This window comes from Equus caballus, chromosome 6 (genome assembly GCF_041296265.1).
Source record: "Equus caballus isolate H_3958 breed thoroughbred chromosome 6, TB-T2T, whole genome shotgun sequence".
Lineage (NCBI taxonomy): Eukaryota > Metazoa > Chordata > Mammalia > Perissodactyla > Equidae > Equus > Equus caballus.
This window is the reverse complement of record NC_091689.1, coordinates 95,660,292-95,679,337: the sequence shown is the minus strand read 5'-3', so window position 1 is coordinate 95,679,337 and position 19,046 is coordinate 95,660,292. Positions and strand designations below refer to the sequence as shown.

Below are 19,046 nucleotides of genomic sequence, written 5' to 3'. Positions count from 1 at the left end.
AAGCTGTGTGCATCTGCCTCTCAGAGATTAAACCGTGTCTGCTGACAAGAAATAGGCACTGGGGAGGCATATTTGTTGTTAAAAGGATGTTTTCTTTACACGAGGTGTTCAGGGAATGGCAGTAAATTAGCATTCTTCTGCTTTGTGTTAAGCGATAGAGTAAATTTTTGCTGCACAACATTAATGTCAGGAGACAGGAGGCCTTGATTAACAGAGGAGGGCATGAAATCAAGAGAAACCACTCTCCTGGCCCAGTAACCCACCTAGAACCATAATAGTCATAAAACAATATTTGATCCAAAACCATACACTGAGCCCCAGCAATCACTAATCCCTTCCTATAGATATGTTCTGCAAGGGATAGTTCATTTTTTTCTTTCCATTCCCAGCTGGGATTCCTATGCAATCTCGATCAAAGGAGACAAATATTACAGAAATTAATTAACAAGACGTTTCAATCAATTAGTCTTCTTACATCAGGTATGCTTTTTAAATTATTCAATGATATAAACAGTTTAATTTATCTTGACTTTTGGGTTTCCTTCTATTTCTAAAGATATATCATCTTGATTTTTTTCTGTAGTCTAATTAAACGGGAAAAGATAAATACTGGGAGAGCTACCTTGAATGTTTTATTTACATTTTTAAACATAAGAATTGAGAAATTTGTTAATTACATATAAGCATTAATAAACAAAATGTAATATTTCAACAAAATCATCATTAAAGTTGACTCCAATGGCCTCCCACTGAGGGGAAGAGATAACCAGAACAAAGAGCAGGAGATATCTACTTATAAAGATAGAGCTACTTTTGGACAAACGCACTGACATAGTATTTAAATACTTATGTTTCAGAATTATGCAGGAGAGAAGAACATTCCTAAAATTTATTTACAGCATACATAATCCAATGGGATAAGAGAGAATCAGGAATGCGACCTCTAAAGAGAACGTGATCAAAGTATGAAGGATTTCTCAGGTAACACATTTTCTGTTTAATTTCACTAAAGTATGGGCATTGTGTTAAGAAACGAGCTATATGTTTTAATTGTCATCGTTAAAAACTAAGTGTTGGGCCAGCCCCGGAGGCCTAGTGGTTAAGTTCAGTGCACTCCGCTTCAGTGGCCTGGGTTTGGTTCCCAGGCCCCGACCTATACTGCTCTGTTAGCAGCCATGCTGTGCTGGCCGCCCACATACTAAGAAAAAATAGAGGAAGATTGGCAAGCATGTTAGCTCAGTGCAAATCTTCCTTAGCAAAATAGAAAAACAAACAAAAAAACCCCTAAGCATTATTATTCTTTAAATGCTACCTAAAAATTGAATACAAAAGCACTGACAAATTAAACTACACAACTATGTTTGAGATCACAGGAGGACTGGGCAGGAGAATACATTTGGGAAGGTAATTTTTGTGGTTTGGGGGAATTGTTTCTTTACTAGTATTAAGTATTTTTTTCTTTGACTCTTTCAATGCTGTTCACCAAGCTAATCTATTTTGATGGCTTGAATATTGCTATAGCAGCTTCTTTATGTTGATGTTATCAAAATATATATTCCCCTATCCATTTGATCCATTTCTGGGTAATTCTGGGAACAGTGCACAGATGGATTTATTTTCAATTCTGAGAGTCTCTATCTTTTAGACAAGTTTGGTACTTTACGTATTTTTGCGGTTACTGATACCTTTGTTCTTGTTCTGCCATATTATTGTGTATTACGTATCATACTTTCTCTTTGCTTATTTTTCCTTGCTTTCTTTTCCTGTCTTCTCTTCAACTGATCGAGATTTTGTTCCCCTTTTCCCCTCTACTCAATTGGAAATTATGTATTCTATTTCTTTCTTCCTTTCTGTCTTTCACTGTTGACCTTTAAAATTTAAAAAAATTTTTAACATTCATTCACATACTTAGATTTTCTTAACAAAGTCCAAACTTAACAGTATCTCTCTCCTCCTTCTGAAGACAATAATCTTAGCACACTTTAATTTTCTTCAAACTTTCCCCGACTCCCATATAATTTTTGCCTAAAATTTTAGATACATTATGTTACTAAACATAAAAATATTATTTTGTATTTATTTATAGAAAACATTCATTTGCATTTTCTGTTATGGTTTCCTGATTCTTTGCTCACTTTTGGTTCTTGTACATCACTACTTTCACCTAATTCTATAAATTTATTTAGTTAGTTGAAAAAATAGACTTTCAAAGTTCTAATGATTGTCTTTATTTTTAGAGGTGCGAGTATGCTTTAAAATACCGTCATAAATTATAGCTTGACCTTCTGTACAATATAGTACAGTTATTTTTCTTTCAGAAACCTTATAGATACCAATCTATTTTCTTAGGCATTTATTTTTACTGAGAAAAGTCTACTGTTAATCTGATTTTTATTTTTGTTTTGTAGGATTTTCTCTTTACCTTAATATTCTGCAATTTCACTATAACGCGTCTCAATGTGAATGTTTAAAGTATTTACCCACGGGCTGCCCTGTGACCAAGTGGTTAAGTTTGCATGCTCCGCTTCGGTGGCCCAGGGTTTCGCTGGTTTGGATCCTGGGCGCAGACATGGCATCACTCATCAGGCCATGCTGAGGCAGCATCCCACACAGCACAACTAGAAGGACCTACAACCAAAATATGCAACTATGTACTGGGGGGCTTTGCTGAGAAGAAGAAGGAAAAAGTCTATTTACCCTGTTGGATTTCATCCGTCTGAAGACTTTCATCTCTTTTCGGTTCTGAGAAATTCCAGGCACTATGTCTTGTACTACTGCTTTGCGCCCATTTTTTCCGTCCTCCCTTTGGAGCTCCTGATAGACTGTGCCAGGCCCATGGCTTCAACTGCTTGCAGCTATATGTTTCTGTTTGATTTTGTTTGTTTTGCCAATTTTATAGTAATATCCTGGTTTCTGGATCATATATTTCCCCTTCATGTTTTTGAGTGTGGCCATATGCTTTTCAATTTATAAAGTATATTTTACCTATAATTTATATATTTGAGCCAAAGATGGGAGTTTTAGCATTGATTCCATTCACCACCCTAACCAGGAAGTCACCAGAATTTATTAAAAAGAGAAAATAAAAAGAAACGATATACAGCAGATACATGAAAACAAAACTGGCTAAACTTGTAACCACTTACTTAACCCCAATCAATATTTCTTTCTCTGCCATAAAATAAGAAGAGTGAACTTTAGCTAAGTCACTCTAATAGGCATTACTGAGTTACGTGAGAGTAATTCCATAGACCCACATTATCTACTCCTAATTAAGAACAAGAGATCTTCCTCCTTCTAATTCTCCCCGTGACTCCACCCCGCTTTCCCCTGCAGTTCACGTGCCTTCTAAATCTGCCAAGGAAGAGAAGGAGCATTATCCCAGACCGATGGCCGATGGAACCATGTAGTCCCGCAGAAGAGAAACGCAGAGCACAAAATGGCTCTTGATGCAGCGGCAAGTGAGAAATTGGGCAAGTACACAGACCGGAGGAGGAAGATGCCTGGCACTTCGTGAGTCACCGCCAGGAGAGACTTCTGAATTATTACCTTACATTCAGATCCTTCCAGGTAGGCTGGTAACGGTAGCTGTTGCCATGGCAACCTACAGATGATGTTAGAGTCTCCAACTCATGAGGCACTTACACTGTCAATAACAAAGCCTGAAGGAAGCAACTTTTAGTTTTTTACTTACTGTTAAAATTTTAATATTCTTCTGATGTTGTCCCATGGGCATTGTGTTCCCAAATGATTTTGATTTGTATCTGCCACAGTTTCCTGAGGCAAGCTGCAATAACTGTCTAACTCCCAGATAGAAATAAAGATATTCAGATACAAAGAAGTGAGGTGTCTGGCCGGAATCCCAGAGAGGAGTCAGGGAGCCCTCAGAACGAGGCTCATAGCCCTTAAACCTTCCCCACCCCCCACCCCTGAGACAGCAGTTCTGTGCATAGACTAATATATCACTCTACCTAAAGATGTTTTTAAAAATGATCTCTGAAGTCAGCAAAACCAAACCCCTAAAACAGGATCTTTCTTGGCAGAAGAAAAATATATGATTTGTTATCTGAGCTTTTCTTCAGATTATTTTCCAAGTGATCATTAAATTAAGCTAATATCCCAGATTACATTGAGTGAGGTACACATATAAAATCCTAGTCACATTCCAGGAAGATAATTCTTGTTGGGATGGAGGAAGTCATGGAGTGAAATATAAAATCCAAGATCTTATTCTTGTCTAATGTCTACATGGATGAGAAATTACAGATCAGAGAATTTAAACGACTTACCCAAGGTCACACAATGAGTAGGCAGAGCTAAGAAGAGCAAATGTGTTCTCCTAACTTCTGGAGCAGTACTCCTGCTACACTGAATAAGGTGATTGCCCTCCCTGATTACAGCTGACAGAGCCCGATGGGTGACAAGGGGGGTGGGAGTGAGTGATTTGTGGTGGTAGGTCCTCCTTTTCCTGATGTTGTCATAGACAGAACAGAAAATCTAACTTTTGTTACGCTAAAAGTAGCACAGTATCTGTGAACTTTCAGGTAACATTCTAGAAAGGCCCAGTTTCTTTGTGGCAAGTCATTTTACTATCTTAAAATTCAAACTGTTAGGGAAATAGAAAATCAAATATTGGAATGAATTCGAACACAACTCCCGATAAGGCAAAGAGAAAATCCATGATCACAGCCAAAATTTCTGCCTCGAAATGACCTTCAGCAGCAGCAGAGCCATCTGCCTCACCTGGGAAATGCTTGTTTGGCAGCAGAAGCCCAGCCTTGCCGTACTTCACGTCTCTGGTCTGACTCAGCTCCTGGTGATGTTTCCTTATAGCTAATATTTTCGTTTCTTGAAGACTATGAACAGATAGGTAATAGACATGCAGCCTACCAACGTGCCACTCATCATCTTAGCTGGAGCGGTTTCTTCCATTGGTCACGTTCAGTAAACAGTTTAAAGAAACAGATTTAGCCTTTGCCTTCCACTGTGATCACCTGATGAGTCATGGCACACTGAGAAAGGAAAAGTGTCAAGAATATTTAATCAGTAGTGATTCAAACAACCGACATATTTGAGAGAATTAACAAAATCAGCACACTCATTGCTCCAGGCTGATTTTTCTTGGTGGTGAGGCTAAATGAAAATCCTCAGCCAGAGCAGCAGAAGTCTTTCAGTTTCAATTCATGCTGCCAAAGTTAAAAGACGGCCAGGATGGCAGGCTGAGTCACTGCCTAGGTCTGTTACAGCTGTGTTTGTCATATTCATAATGAACTTCTTGATTCCAAGGTTAAAAAAATTTACTCATCTTCCAGTTTTATTCTATCTCTTACCCTCCTTCTCTTCCCTTTCCCTCATCCCCACTCCGTTCCAAGGCATTGATTGCAAAGCAGTTCAAGGCATTTAGTATAACATCGGTTCAGAATGTCCTGATTTAGCCGGATGTAAGCGTCCCGGGTAAAAGATTCTGAAGGAGGGATGAATCGATGAGCAGGATTCTTCTGAGTGAAGCTGTCAAAGACAAGCAGCCAGAAAACGTGCTTAAAACTAATAAGACAAAATGTATTTGGGAAAAACTATGAAGCTAAAGTCTAGGCTTAGACAAACACTGGTAAAATTGCAGGCTGTGGGAGAACTGACTTAACCATTTGTGGAAGAAAGGCTGTGGGATTTTATTCACGGAAAGTTCGGTACGAGCCAAAGGCACAGTGTTGCAAACTTCACTGCATTATGAGAAGCATGGCGTCCAAGACTAGCGTGGAAAAGATTGAATTCCACCCTGCAATAATCCTATCATATCTGGATCACCGTATATAGTTCTGGTAGCCAGATTTTCAGGAAATTAATGTTTCTGGCTGGCATTCTTGATCACTTCTATGTCACATTTAATTTACATGATGTATGCCTGTGTCCTGAACCCATCTACCAAGAACCAGTAGTACTAAACGCTCATGAGAAAAATGTCAAATAACATATGAAGAAGAATGTAGCGACAGAGAGTGGACCTATGAAAATCCAATTGCAAATTACAGAAGGACAATTGCCTCACGATCAAATGCCTTCTTCAAGTAACATTCAGTCAGATTCTGATGGAAATGAAGTTGATCTGTAGTGTCCAGCTTAGGCCTTTGGATATGACTTCAGATCTCATGGATGCAAAATAAACAATATTCACTTGCTAATGATAATGGAAACCAAATGGGAACATGAAAGTGATCTATCACAGAAGCAGAAGCTATTGACCAGGAAGCTGATCTGTTTCAGTAATGTTTGGGGAATTCTTTTTTTTTTTTTTTTAAAGATTGGCCCTGAGCTAACATCTGTTGCCAGTCTTTTCTTCCTCTTCTTATTCACCCCAAAGTCCCCCAATACACAGTTGTATATTCTAGTTGGAGCTCCTTCTGGCTCCGCTATGCGGGACGCCGCCTCAACGTGGCCTGACGAGCAGTGTCATGTCGGTGCCCAGGATCCGAACCAGCGAAACCCTGGGCCACCGAAGCAGAGCCCACAAACTTAACCACTTGGCCATGGGGCCAGCCCACGTGGGGAATTCTGACTACGAATGTATTGTATTAAATAATTTATGTCCAAGTGTTAGTCAAAAGTACTATGCTTGTTATATTAAAAAATGATGAGTTTGATGCCTTATTTCTAGACCTGAATGCTTTAGCTGGGGGGGAGAGAGGATGAGAGATCCTGGGGTAGGGGTCGAGAGTGATTGGCTTCGTGTGTGCCTTCTGCTTGCTTCGTAGGATCCAGGTCCTCCAGGAAGAAAACTTGCGGATAAGTTAGGGTGACTCAGCAGCACGAGGGAAGTAATTTGGAGTTACACCATCATCTTTTGAGCAGGTTTAGAGGGACAAGCAGCCTTGGTCACTCCCAGTGGGAGTAAAGAAAATTCCCGCAGACTCTAGCAAACAAAGGAGCAGTTGTTAAGGGGTACAGAGCACCCCACGGCTTTCACCCCAGGGCTCCGTGCAGAGAAGCAGGCCAAATCCACATCTCCCAGGCTTCCCCTGAGAGGGTTCCATGTGCACACTCCAATGGCTGCTGCCTGAGGGCTGGGCATCTGATTGAGCACACGCCGTGCCTGCGATCCTCTCTGGAGACCAGAACAAGAATGAACCTGGAGGGCATCATGCTCAGTGAAATAAGCCAGACAGAAAGACATATACTGCGTGGTGTCACTTATCTCTGGAACCTAAAAAAGAAAAATTGAAGTCATAGAGACAGAGAGCTGAAGAGTGGTTGCCAGGGACTGGGAGCGAGGGAGGTGGGGAGAGGTCAGTAAAAGGTACCAACTCGGTCACAAGATAAGTAAGGTCTGAGGATCTAATGTAGAACATGGTGACTATAGCTCACAACACTGGTGTTGTACTACTTGAGTTTGCTAAGAGAGTAGAATTTAAATGTTCTCTCACACAAAAAAAGGGTAAATAGGTGAAGTGGTGGGTGTGTTCATTAACTTGACATGAGCAATCCTTTCCCAATGTATGTGCAGATCAAATCATCATATTCTCTCAATAAAGCTGAAAAATAAATAAATAGCTGGTATCTGTGTCCAGAACCAGTCATCTAAACAAGCTCAGTTCATACTGCAGAGTTAACTTCTACCAGAGTTAATGTGGTTAGATCGCAAGGAAACTTAATTGATTGGCTCTCTTCTATTAAAATTGACTTTGTCCAAGGTGAACTGTTCAACTTTGGAAGAGGAGAAGCAACTGCATCATTCTTAAACGATGCTCTGTGTAACTTAGTTAAAGGTGGGGAGAGGGAAGTTTCTTTAAGCAGAGGAAATGGAGTCACAGAGGCCAAAGAGACAAGGGCAAATGTCACATCTGGAGAATTTCAAATAGTTCAGAAGACAGTGAGGAGAAAGTAAGTGGCAGGAGATGAGGCTGGATAGGAAAGGGGCATCGTGAAGAGCTGGCTGGCCTTGCTAAGGACAAGGGATTTTTATCCGGAGGGTTACGAAGGCCATCTATGTGTTTTAAGCAGGTGTGTGTCTGGAATCAGATTTACAATTTAGAAAGACCACTTCACTACAGTATGGAGAATGGGGTAGTACTGGGCAAGCCATCATCCCAAGGAGACCGGGAGAGAACAGAAAGTTGTTCCAATAATTCAGCAAAAATTTGGTGGATGTTTACCAAGTTAGCAGCAGTGATGACACAAAGAAGTGAAGAGAATCAAGGAGATATTTTGGAGGCAGAAATCATTAGGAACTGGAATCTAGTTTGGTCATGGAATGAGGGAGAGACAGAGTGAAGGATGACTCTCTGGCCTCTGTCTTGGGCAGTGATGTGGACAGAGGTGTCTTCCCAGAGAGGGGAATGCAGGAATGGAGGACAGCTTTGGGAGGGAAGATGAAGACAATATGTTTAGTTTTTATATGCTGAGTTTGAAATGCCTGGGAGACATGTAAGTGGAGATATCTAGTAGCACTTGAAAATATGTACTGGAGGTCTGAAGAGAGAATGTGCTGAGCTCCCAGTATGGGAGTTATCGGTATATATGAATGTTAGTGGAGCCACTGGAGCCGATAAAATCATAGGAAGCGTCTATTGAAGGAAAAGAGAAGAAGGTAAGGGGATAGATCACCAAGGAATATCAGCTTCCGAGAGGTTGTCAGAAAAAGGGACCTGTGAAGGAATTTGAGAAGGCGCAGCTGGGAACAGGAGAGCCAGCTGAGCACAAGAGCAGAGGAACCAAGGACAGTGTTTCAAGAAGGAAGAAGTGGGAACAGATGACGGACACTTCTGAGAGGTCAAGTAAGATCAAGGCTACAGGGAGCACATGGTACTTAGCAACCACGCAAGGACAGCATGACCTGACACTCAAGTTCTTACAATTTACATGCAACTGGCAGGGAATTGGCAAAACAAATACACAGGCAGACATCATAGAAGCATAAGAACATGTGAATTATGCAGTGAGCATGTACACACAATAGAATTAAGATGGTCTAAGTCACATTCGGTGTAATTATTATAGGAAGGCTTCAAAGTAGACTTTAAACAAGGTTTTAGATGGGGAGAAATTTGACTTGGTAGGAGACCGTCCCTATGAGAGATGGAAAATCGATTCCGTTTCTCTAAAGTTTTGGGGGATTGCTTTGAATTCTCTTCTCATATTTCCTGTGTTCAAGGTAAGTTTCAAAACTGGGGCTAGTTTATTGTAGCAATACATCATATTTGTGACACTTTGTATTCATTGGCATATAATATGCAAGAGCTTTCTCCCTGCGGTCACTGTCAGTTTCATTTTGTATATTGTATTCAGGCCTAAGATTTTTGGGTTTTTTCCACAGAAGAAGAATAGGGAAATAAGATTTACTGAGCCAGAAGTCTTCGTCTCACCACGCCTTTGTGGGGTGGGCTCTACCCTTCCCATTTTTTGGGTGGAGAAGGTGAGCCTCAGAGAGGGTCAGGAACTTGCCTCAGGTCAGGGAAGCCGCCTCTTCCTAACATAGGTTACTACGCTGCCTCTTCCCTGTGCCATCCTTCATATTTTGAAAAGTTGTCACTAAAAAGCAGGCAAGATTCCCATCCTTTCCTCATAATAGGTTTCTGATCATATTTCTTCATTCAAATACCACCTAAATGCCTAGATTAAAAATCTTTGCTTGTAAATACGGCGCTGAAAGGAAGTGCACTCCAGAGTTCTTTATCTGATGACTCTAAGCAATTAGGAAAATCATTATTGTTACCTTCACATCATCACTGTTACTATCACTCTGGCAGTTCACTCAGACACCAATAAAACATAAAGAAAAGGCTTTACGAGGTGGCTTAAACATAAAAAAGGATAGCTAACGTCATCGTCATATAGAAGAAATAATACAATCCACGTGCTGTAATCTCCGTGGTCCAAGACAGCATGTGTATTTCTCAAATATCACCCCCACCCACACGTATATTTGCTGATGTTTAAATTTCTATTAATTTTAATGTTTAAAATTCTATTAACAGAGTGTGAAGCCTTTCACTTCACAAGAGAGGTGAGTCTTAAGGGCACATACCTTTTGAAAGAGGGAAACCCAATGAATAAAATGGACACCAAGGTATAAATTACTGTTCTAATTAGATCTAGATGGTAGAGAATAGGTAGAGAGCAGAAGTCACTTTATGACCGAAGTGTCAGGGGTTAAATGGTGCCACAAAAGGGGGAAAAATGAGGGGCTGAGATGACCAAAATTTGCAGCTTCCTATCTTTGCTTAAAAGCATCCCTTACAAGGTTAATACGCCTATAATTCCTTCTCCCCGCATTTTGTAAAAAGTGAAGGCAGTCTTTCTTTTTAATTCTGGACTACAGACATTGCTTTCCTTAGAAGCTTGTCTCCGGCTTCCATCTCTAGATTTATTATGCAGTTCCCTGCTTGTTGACATGTGCTTCAGCGTGTTGATCCCTCCTGATGGTTTTAAATTATAAATGCCTTGAGGCCAGCGTCTAACTACCTTGCTTACCACAGCAGAATACTACTGGTACATGTCTGCTAAAGAAATAACAAATATCACTGATTTGGTGTGTGAAAATTAGGAGTATTTGTCCTTTGATTACCTCCCATAGAGGCTTCCCAGGTTGTGAATGTTAGGCTACCATTTTAGGTTCCTGCAAAATATGGCTCTCTCTAAACCTAAAAAGAGAGAAATGAAAGAGTGAGAAAGTCAAGGAAGAGGCTGAGGGTTGAGACAAGTGCTGTTGTGACCCAAATTACTTCTAAGTGATGAGGGTTTTAAAAAAATTTTAATCTCTTGAACTGACAAAAGTATGGACTTTGTCTATTTAAAATTTCTCTGTTTCTCAAATCTTTGATGCTCACACTTTGTGTATTATCTTCTGAACAGTAAATACTTTTATTTATTCTTTTGACATTCCTTTTCCTAGTGATTAATTTAAAAAGTTTCATTTGAATGTCTCTGAGTGAAAGTCACCTGAATATTGAAAGGAACAATTTTTGATCAGAACATATCAAACAGTGTTTTTACATTTTTTAAAGCCTAGAGACACCTTGATAGAACGTTCTTAGATTTCTGACAAAGTATTGGAGAAATCTCCATTTGTCTTGGTCAGATGAACTCAACTACCAGGACTGATCAGCCATAGGAAGGGAGAGATTTATTTGAAAGAGTGATAAAGCAGGATGCTACCTCGTTAGGGATTTTTTTAATGCTCTAAATTTATCCAAGCACATTTTTTGCTAATGATCCTAAATAGGACTGCCAAGAGAAATTCACATAGAATATAATGACGACCACATTGTGACCCTGTTTCACAGCACACCGGCACACTAGGAAAAGGAATGTCAAAAGTGTTTACTATTCGGAAAGTAATACACAAAGTGTGAGCATCAAAGATTTGAGAAATAGAAAAAATTTTAAATAGACAAAGTCCATACTTTTGTCAGTTCAAATCACCCTCTTCCATTTCCATTTCCCTCCATCCTTTCACTCCTCCCATTTTTCCCATCCTATGTCCTCTCTCAAGTTGGTACAGGGGATTGGTATTGAAAGTGGTCAGGGGACCCACCCCATGGCATGGCAGTTAAGTTCATTGTGCTCTGCTTTGGCAGCCTGGGTTTGTGGGTTCAGATCCTGGGCATGGACCTACACCACTTGTCAGCCACATTGTGGCGGCAACCCACATATAAGGCAGAGGGAGATTGGCAAAGATGTTAGCTCAGGGCTAATCTTCTTCAGCAAAAAAAAAAGTGGTCAGGAGGAACACTTGATGGAGAATGAGATGAATGGGCAGCTTAAGGTTGTATAAGTGAGACGTGAAAGAAAGTCTTCAAAATCTCAAGGATTAAAACTCAATCCAGTGTTTTTTGGTACATCATAGAGGAGGAGGGAGTCTCTAACAATTTTTCAATGGCCACTTTATTGTTAATATGGCCTAATTCAAATCAGTCAAATATTGAATGAGGGTGGGAAAATTTCTCCTTGTGGATTCAGATTAAATATACTACCTCATTTTTTTCTTTCTGTTTTTAACCATATTTCTAAATAAGAAATCATCTTGTTCAATATTTAATAAACCCAGAGTATAACTTAATCTGTAAAACACCTAAATTAAGAAAAGAATCAGAGATCGTATACTTTAATATAATCCCAGTTAACCTCACTGACTTTAAAGGCTCCTTCAGCAGGTACAATATTTGGCACTGAGGAAATAAAATGGTAAATCCTGAACATGGGCACGCAGCTTTCAGAAACAATTGCCCTGACGCCATAAATATAAGGTACTAAAGCTGACAAGTATTTTCAATCAAGAAGCAGGCCAAAAATAAAAGAGATGAGAAAGAAGATAAAATACAGAAGGTCATTTGGGCCATCTAAAGAATAAAATTCTTTTTGCAGAAAACATTTTATTAAGACACTGCAAAATAAATTCATGAATTGAACAGCTGTGCTTTACTTCTAAAAGATTCCATGGAGAATTTATTAGTATGCATCACATCTAAGAGCCTGAAGTTTAATTACACAAAATTATTAAAAAGAGAAAACTTGTGTTTCTCTTCCTTTCAATGAGAGAGAAAAATAAGTGCTTAACTGAATACCTTCAGAGTCTCCACAAACTGAGTTGGGAACGTCTTTTCTTTTGTAGTCTTGGGCTCTGCTCATATCATTCTCTACCTGTGAGGAGAGAAAATGCATGGTGGGAAAATATGGTAGAGTATGAGGATAGCTTACAACCCCACCTGCACTCCACCCCATAATTAACACAAATTGCCTCCAAGTTGCCAAAACCTCAGTCAGGCCAGAAACCCACAGTGGATATGAAAGGTAGATGAAGTTGATTTTCTATCCTCCTGCCCCTCAATAAGGCCAGAGCCTAAAACATCATGACCATGACATTAAAATTCCACAGCTCAGTCAGAATCAAAGCCTATGAGTGAGTTGGCTCCATATCCAAAAGCTGACAAGAGGACAAGTGCAGCAGTAGATCAAGATTCACAGAGCTGTCCAGGGTCCTGACCCCACTCAGCACCATCTGTGGCCCTCTGCCTCCTTCCCTGTCTCTATATTTTAAACACTAATCATCTTAACCTTCAACATTCCTTCAGAAATGCTGACAACTCTTGCCTGTTACTTCAGAACACCTCAAGACCTTCCTATACAATCTGATCTTAGAAAATCTTAATAGATGAGTCTTTCTCTCCTGCTCAACCTATGAACATCTAGGATAGGGAGCCTGTTACCCTCTCGTTTAAGTGCATGCTTTGATGACCCTGGAGAGATTTAAGACCGTTAATCTTTTCTAAGGACAAAGTGGTTTAATTTTAAAAAATTATTTCCCAAATTGGACTTCTTGGTTATAAAAATATCCATGATTTGATACTCTTGTGCCCCAGTGACTACCAGCATTAGTTTTTAAAAGATAAGGTAAGACAACACATTCACGGAGACAAGGTCAATGTAAAAAGGCCAATATAGCCATGGTCACTGTTCATCACACATATGGTCCCACTCTAGAGCAGAAACTGCTAAAAGAGAAAAACAGATATTAGCATAATGCAGTCTAGTAACCAGGAGGTCTTACTAAAATATTTCCTGTCTAAAGAAAGGATAGGAAAGACCTACTCTGAGACTCTTTGTCAGGTAAGAATATCCAATTGTCTACTGTGATTTGATATCTATCACTTACAAATTTATGTATTTCTTTTGAAGCCAGAAATGCTTTTTAAAAAATCCCTCATATTCACATAATAAATAGGAGTGTTTATGGTTGGACACTATTTTTTTACTCTAGAGATTTAGATTATTATTGAAAATAATATAAATCCACATGGCTAATTTTTGAAAAGCTGTTCTTAAAATCTAGTAAATTTCTTCTTAAATAATGCAACTTCTGACCTGCTTAGTATTCAAGCCCAAAAACTGAAATTCTGCCACCCTCTTTGCAGTCTATTGATTTGAGAACTACAGCTGCTGAAATTAAACTTTATTGTTGGCATAGAGCTTTCAGCTGAGGAAGCAGTTTCAAATTGGTTTCTTTTCTAGCCCAGCTTAATATTAAGTAAATATGTGCCTATAAGTGTCTCTAGCAGATTATTACCTAAAGTGGTGCATGCAACTTTGCAGGTGCAGCTCTGAGAAACTAAAACCTACTTTGGTGATGAATCTTACTACCCAATGGATAAACCTCAGTTTTGAAACTGAATACACAGTTCTCCTCAGAGCTCTCAGAGTGATTTCAAGTTAGACCTTTCTTCATTTAACATGCTTTTAAATTTAGTGCTCTAGGATATGTGCACACAGCAATGAAATGGGCACAGTCCCTGTGCTTGAGGAGCGTCCTGTCTAGGAAGAAGACAGAAACACAAATCAATACTATAATGGAACATGGCAATAAATAGAGATCTGCACAGTATATGATGGGGAAGGCTTCTCACTCATGTAGGGGGTAGTTTTAGGGAATAGAGAAGGCTCCCCAGAGGAAATCAAGTAGAGACTGATGAGAAGGATGTCTTTGCTTTATTTCGCTAAAATAGCAAGTCAATTTCCTGGTTCAAGAAACAGTTCTTATTCTCTAAAAATAATAAAATAATGTTTCCCCTGCTGGCATAAACACTAACAGAAGTAGCGGAAATAATAACCCATCATTTTATAGGCATTCTGAAAGACAAGGGGGAAATGACTAATAGAAGAATTATATGAAGCTGTGAGTTTTGAATAACAAGACAGTAAAGATATCACCCATTTTGATCTCAACTCCATAGGCAATGAGATTTTGGGAACTAGAGGAAAGAAACACAATGTCTTTTCATGAGTGCCCTATCTTTTAAAGAATATTGTGCTTTTCAAAGTTATGCCTTGAAATACAATGAACAAAACACGCAGAAACTTGTCTCAGAAATCAATAAAACTTGATTTAGTTTAATATTGTGCCAATTTAAACTAAGATCTGAATTCTATCAGACTTCCCTTCTTAATAGAGAAAGCCATGGTTACTAGCCTAAGCAAAGATAAATCTCTACTCAAAAAAAAAATCTCAGGCCAATTTTCCTGTGCTCTGATGCATTTTTGTATTATAATAAGACGGGGCTGAGAATTTTGAGTGAAACTATTGGCAAAACTATTTTTACCAATTAACTATTATGAACAAGGAAAGGCAGTACAAGCTATATCCTGTATGTATATAACACAAACATGAGTGACAGTTTGTCACTTTGCCACATGATTTGAACAAAGGAAAAAATAATCTGGATAATTCAAATGGATTTGGGGGCTGTGGTTAAGTTCTGGGATACAACACTCCAGAATAAAGAATAAGAAAGGAAAACCACTGTGTTGCCCACAAGCTAAAGAGACAAAGCTGTAAAAGGCGACAAAGCCTAGGGACAATTTTATCTCCTAAAAAGAGTACATGGGCATACACACGTTCTTATTTACACACAGTGTAACCGTCACCACCACCAGCAGCACACTTCCTCAGCATTCACTATGTGTCAGACACTATCCTAAAGGATTTCCTTTTATTGTTTTATTACGTCTCTGCAACAACCCCAGGAAAGTTGTTTTTCCATATTTCAGAGTCTAAGACCTCAGTGACTGTGAGACATGCGCTGTCAAGAAAGTAAAAACAATTAAAACTATGATTTGCTTTCCATTTAAGCCACATTTACATTTTAAAGATTTTATTTTTCCTTTTTCTCCCCAAAGCCCCCCAGTACATAGTTGTGTATTTTTAGTTGTGAGTTCTTCTAGTTGTGGCATGTGGGACACCACCTCAGCATGGCTTAATGAGCGGTGCCATGTCTGCACCCAGGATTCAAACTGCGAAAACCCTGGTCCGCCAAAGCAGAGCGTGCGAACTTAACCACTCAGCCACGGGGCCGGCCCCCACATTTACATTTTAAAATGTGAAATAATGTGCACTCGGCAATCAATGAAATTTAGTACTCTGCCCCTAATTTTACAGAGGAACAAACTAAAGCCAGAGAGGTTAAAATAACTTTTCCACAGTCATATTCAGGCAAGGAGGCAAAGTGGAGGAGCCGGCAAATGGATCTGGAAAGAAGGGCCACTGCCTGTTCTTTGGATCCTGACGACTGAAGCTCCTCTGTGCCTGCCTCCTCGTCTTTTGAAGCAGAATTTTTAGTTTTGAACTAGATTATTCCTAAGGCCTCCTTTAGCTCTCATATCTCAGATTCTTTATCTTCACAAACAGGCAACAGTTTACAATTTAATGAGAAAAAAAAACATGATCATGCATGGCACAACTTTCTGACTGTGGAAATGAGAACAGGCCCGGGAAAGGAATCAGACTTTGGGGCAGCATAGCACAGCGCAGCAGCAATGGGTTTTGAGCAGAAAGACCAGATTTCTTGTCCCAATGCTTAGCTATGTGACACTGGGTGAGATGCTTAACCTCTTTCAACTGAAGTTTCTTTATCTAAAAAATAAGAATGTCTGCTTCAAAAGGCTGCTCTGAGGATGAACTATTATAGTGAAAGTGAACCCCTCAGCATGGAGCATTTGTTCCAAGACTAGTCCCCCATATTCTCAAAACATTAGCCTAAAATTATATTCTAGGCTCTGGTACTAGGTATTTGGGGCTATATGTATTCTCTTCTCAGAAATGTCATGTGACAATGGAACTGGGAAGTTGAGAAGGATGGGGGCAGCTGTGCGGTGTATTGCTAAAAGAGAGGCATTTTAGAACATCACAGCTGTAGATACTTACTGTTCCCACCCCACCCACTGCATCCCTTCCCTTCTTCTCATATTGGTACCATGGGAATCACTCTCTCTTCCATTCTCAGTCCATGCACTTTGAATGTAGTTGACTGAATACCGAACTCCATGGAAGGACTCAGCCTGGAAAACCAAGCATCTCATCAGATCTGAAGAGATACACTCTGGAAAGCTTTGCTGCAGCTGTGAGAGGAAGCATGTGCTCTTTTCCACTGAAATTGAACCTTGAAACTTGCAGCTACTGAGAGCCATTTTGCTAGCGTGGGAGTGTAAGAAATAACACAGTGCGCTGGGAACAGAGTTGAGAGATGGAGAGACACAGTGTCCCGGTTGTATCGCGTTAGTCCATGGATCCAGCCTCACTAAGCCATGTACGACCCCGTCTTAGTCGGGGCTGCTAGAACAAAGTACCAGAGACCGAGTAGCTTATAAACAACAGAAATTTATTTCTCATGGCTCTGGAGGCCGGAAGTCTGAGATCAGAGCGCCAGCATGGTTGGGTTCTGGTAAGGATTCTCTTCCGTGTCACACACTTCTCATTGTGTCCTCACTTGGTGCAGAGAGGGTGAGGGAGCTCTCTGGGACCTCTTTTCTAAGGGCACTAATCCCATTCATGAGGGCTCCACCTTCATGACCTAATCACCTCCCAAGGCCCCACCTCCTCATACTAGCACTTTGGGGGTTGGGATTTAACATATGAATTTGGGGGACACAAACATTAGTCCATTGTAACCACTGTGAACTAATTCCTTTCACGCTTAAGCCTCTTTGGGTTAGGTTGTCTATTACTTGCAACCCAAAATTATCCTCAATAACTCCAAATAAGATAATATTAGACTGCTTAAAGGAATTTGCTTATTGGGAAGTGAAACCACTACTAACATCCTTACCTAACTCTCTTCCTAGGACTGGACAGAACCAAGACTACCACCGCCATTTTGCAAGCTGCCTCATTCACAAGCATCAATGACAGAAAGTCAGGCACAGAGAGAAGAGCCGCAGTGCCCCCAGTTCAGCGTGTGACACCTGCACCCACAGTGCTCCTAGAGTCGCCCTCACCACTTGCTTGTCCTCTTGGACACAACCACTTAATAACCGAAGGCCATATTCTGGAGATTGCTGGCAGATTCTTTTTCTCTGAAGCCTTTAGTAAGACTGGTAAAACGCAATTCATAAAACGGACTGGTGTCGGTTCCCTTTTCTCTCATCCTTGTAAAAGCGCTGATGGAGGGGCCAGTGCAAAGGAACAGCAGGCTGCAGGAGAAGGAAGGGAGGCTGTGGGGCCCGCACCAGCTCATCGCAGATCTGAGAAGGAACGCCAGGCGGGGAAATCCATCCTACAGAACACAGTCTACACAGGCCTGGAGAGTCCTTTTCAGTCAGGACTTTCAAGGGCTGCTCTGAGTCCTACCTGCGAGTTGGATAACGTCCAGGTGTCCGTGCAATCCGCATTCCTCAGCCCGGCACTCAAGGCTCTCCATCATCTGACCCCAAGCTAGCTCTCCAGTGCCCTCCCCCGCCCCCCTTTCCCATAGTAACCAACTACCTTCCTCAGACCCACCCCCTCCCAGCTCTCAACCACGTCCGGGAGGGCTCCCACAGCTGTGACTTTGACCTTTCCACCTGACAAACTTCTTACCTCCTTTCCCCTTTCCTAATTTCAACAGGGATCAAATCCATTCTCTCTCGTCTCGTGACGCTGTCCCCGACCTCCTCAGTCAAAAGCGGCTTGTCTTTCCTCCCAACACTTTCGCTCACGGTGCTCTCTCTTCTCACGGCGCTTCCACACTTCCTTGCACGATTACCTGTCGCTTAGTGCGCCTTCCATTTCCGCGATGAGGTTGTTTACTCCTTGAGGTCAAGCGTGACTCTACCTTATGTTTCGTAATCAACCCGGTAGTTCCTGGCACAGTGATCTGTGCAGAGTAAATGTTAAAAAAAATAGTTTGCACTTGAGGATTGAGGCTGAGTAACACGTCCCCTGCACGTGTCTTTGCTCACAATCTCTCTGGAGAACGGAGTTCGTAACTGGGCGTCAGATCCGGGAGAGGCAGACAGGTGGATGTCGGGGAAAGACAGACAAATGGCTAAATGTTAAGCGGGAGGGGCTGAAGGGAGGGGCCAGGTCAGCAGAGCTGAAAGGAAGCACGTGGGACAGCAGACGCCGCGTCTGCGCAGAAGCTCGGCTCCCAGGACGCCCAGGAAGCGCGCCTCCCACGCCCCACCGCACGGGCCGCCCAGGCGCACGGGTGGGAGCTCGCTCGGTCGGGTTCCCCCGCCACTGACGCAGCAGCTCCCGGCAGCCGGAAAGGGTCCACCCCGCGAGGAGGACAGCTCAGCACGTCCGC

The 19,046-nt window shown here is 41.0% G+C and overlaps 1 long non-coding RNA gene across 1 annotated transcript; it reads right to left on the bottom strand.

Annotated features, from left to right (window-relative positions):
* Positions 1-619: 619 nt before the first annotated feature.
* LOC111774024 (uncharacterized) lies at positions 620-18,787 on the bottom strand. The gene is made up of 3 exons (XR_002808874.2): positions 18,338-18,787; positions 12,558-12,633; positions 620-5,508 (listed from the first exon to the last, which is right to left on the bottom strand). It is a non-coding gene; the product is annotated as an uncharacterized lncRNA (long non-coding RNA).
* Between the last annotated feature and the right edge of the window lie 259 nt (positions 18,788-19,046).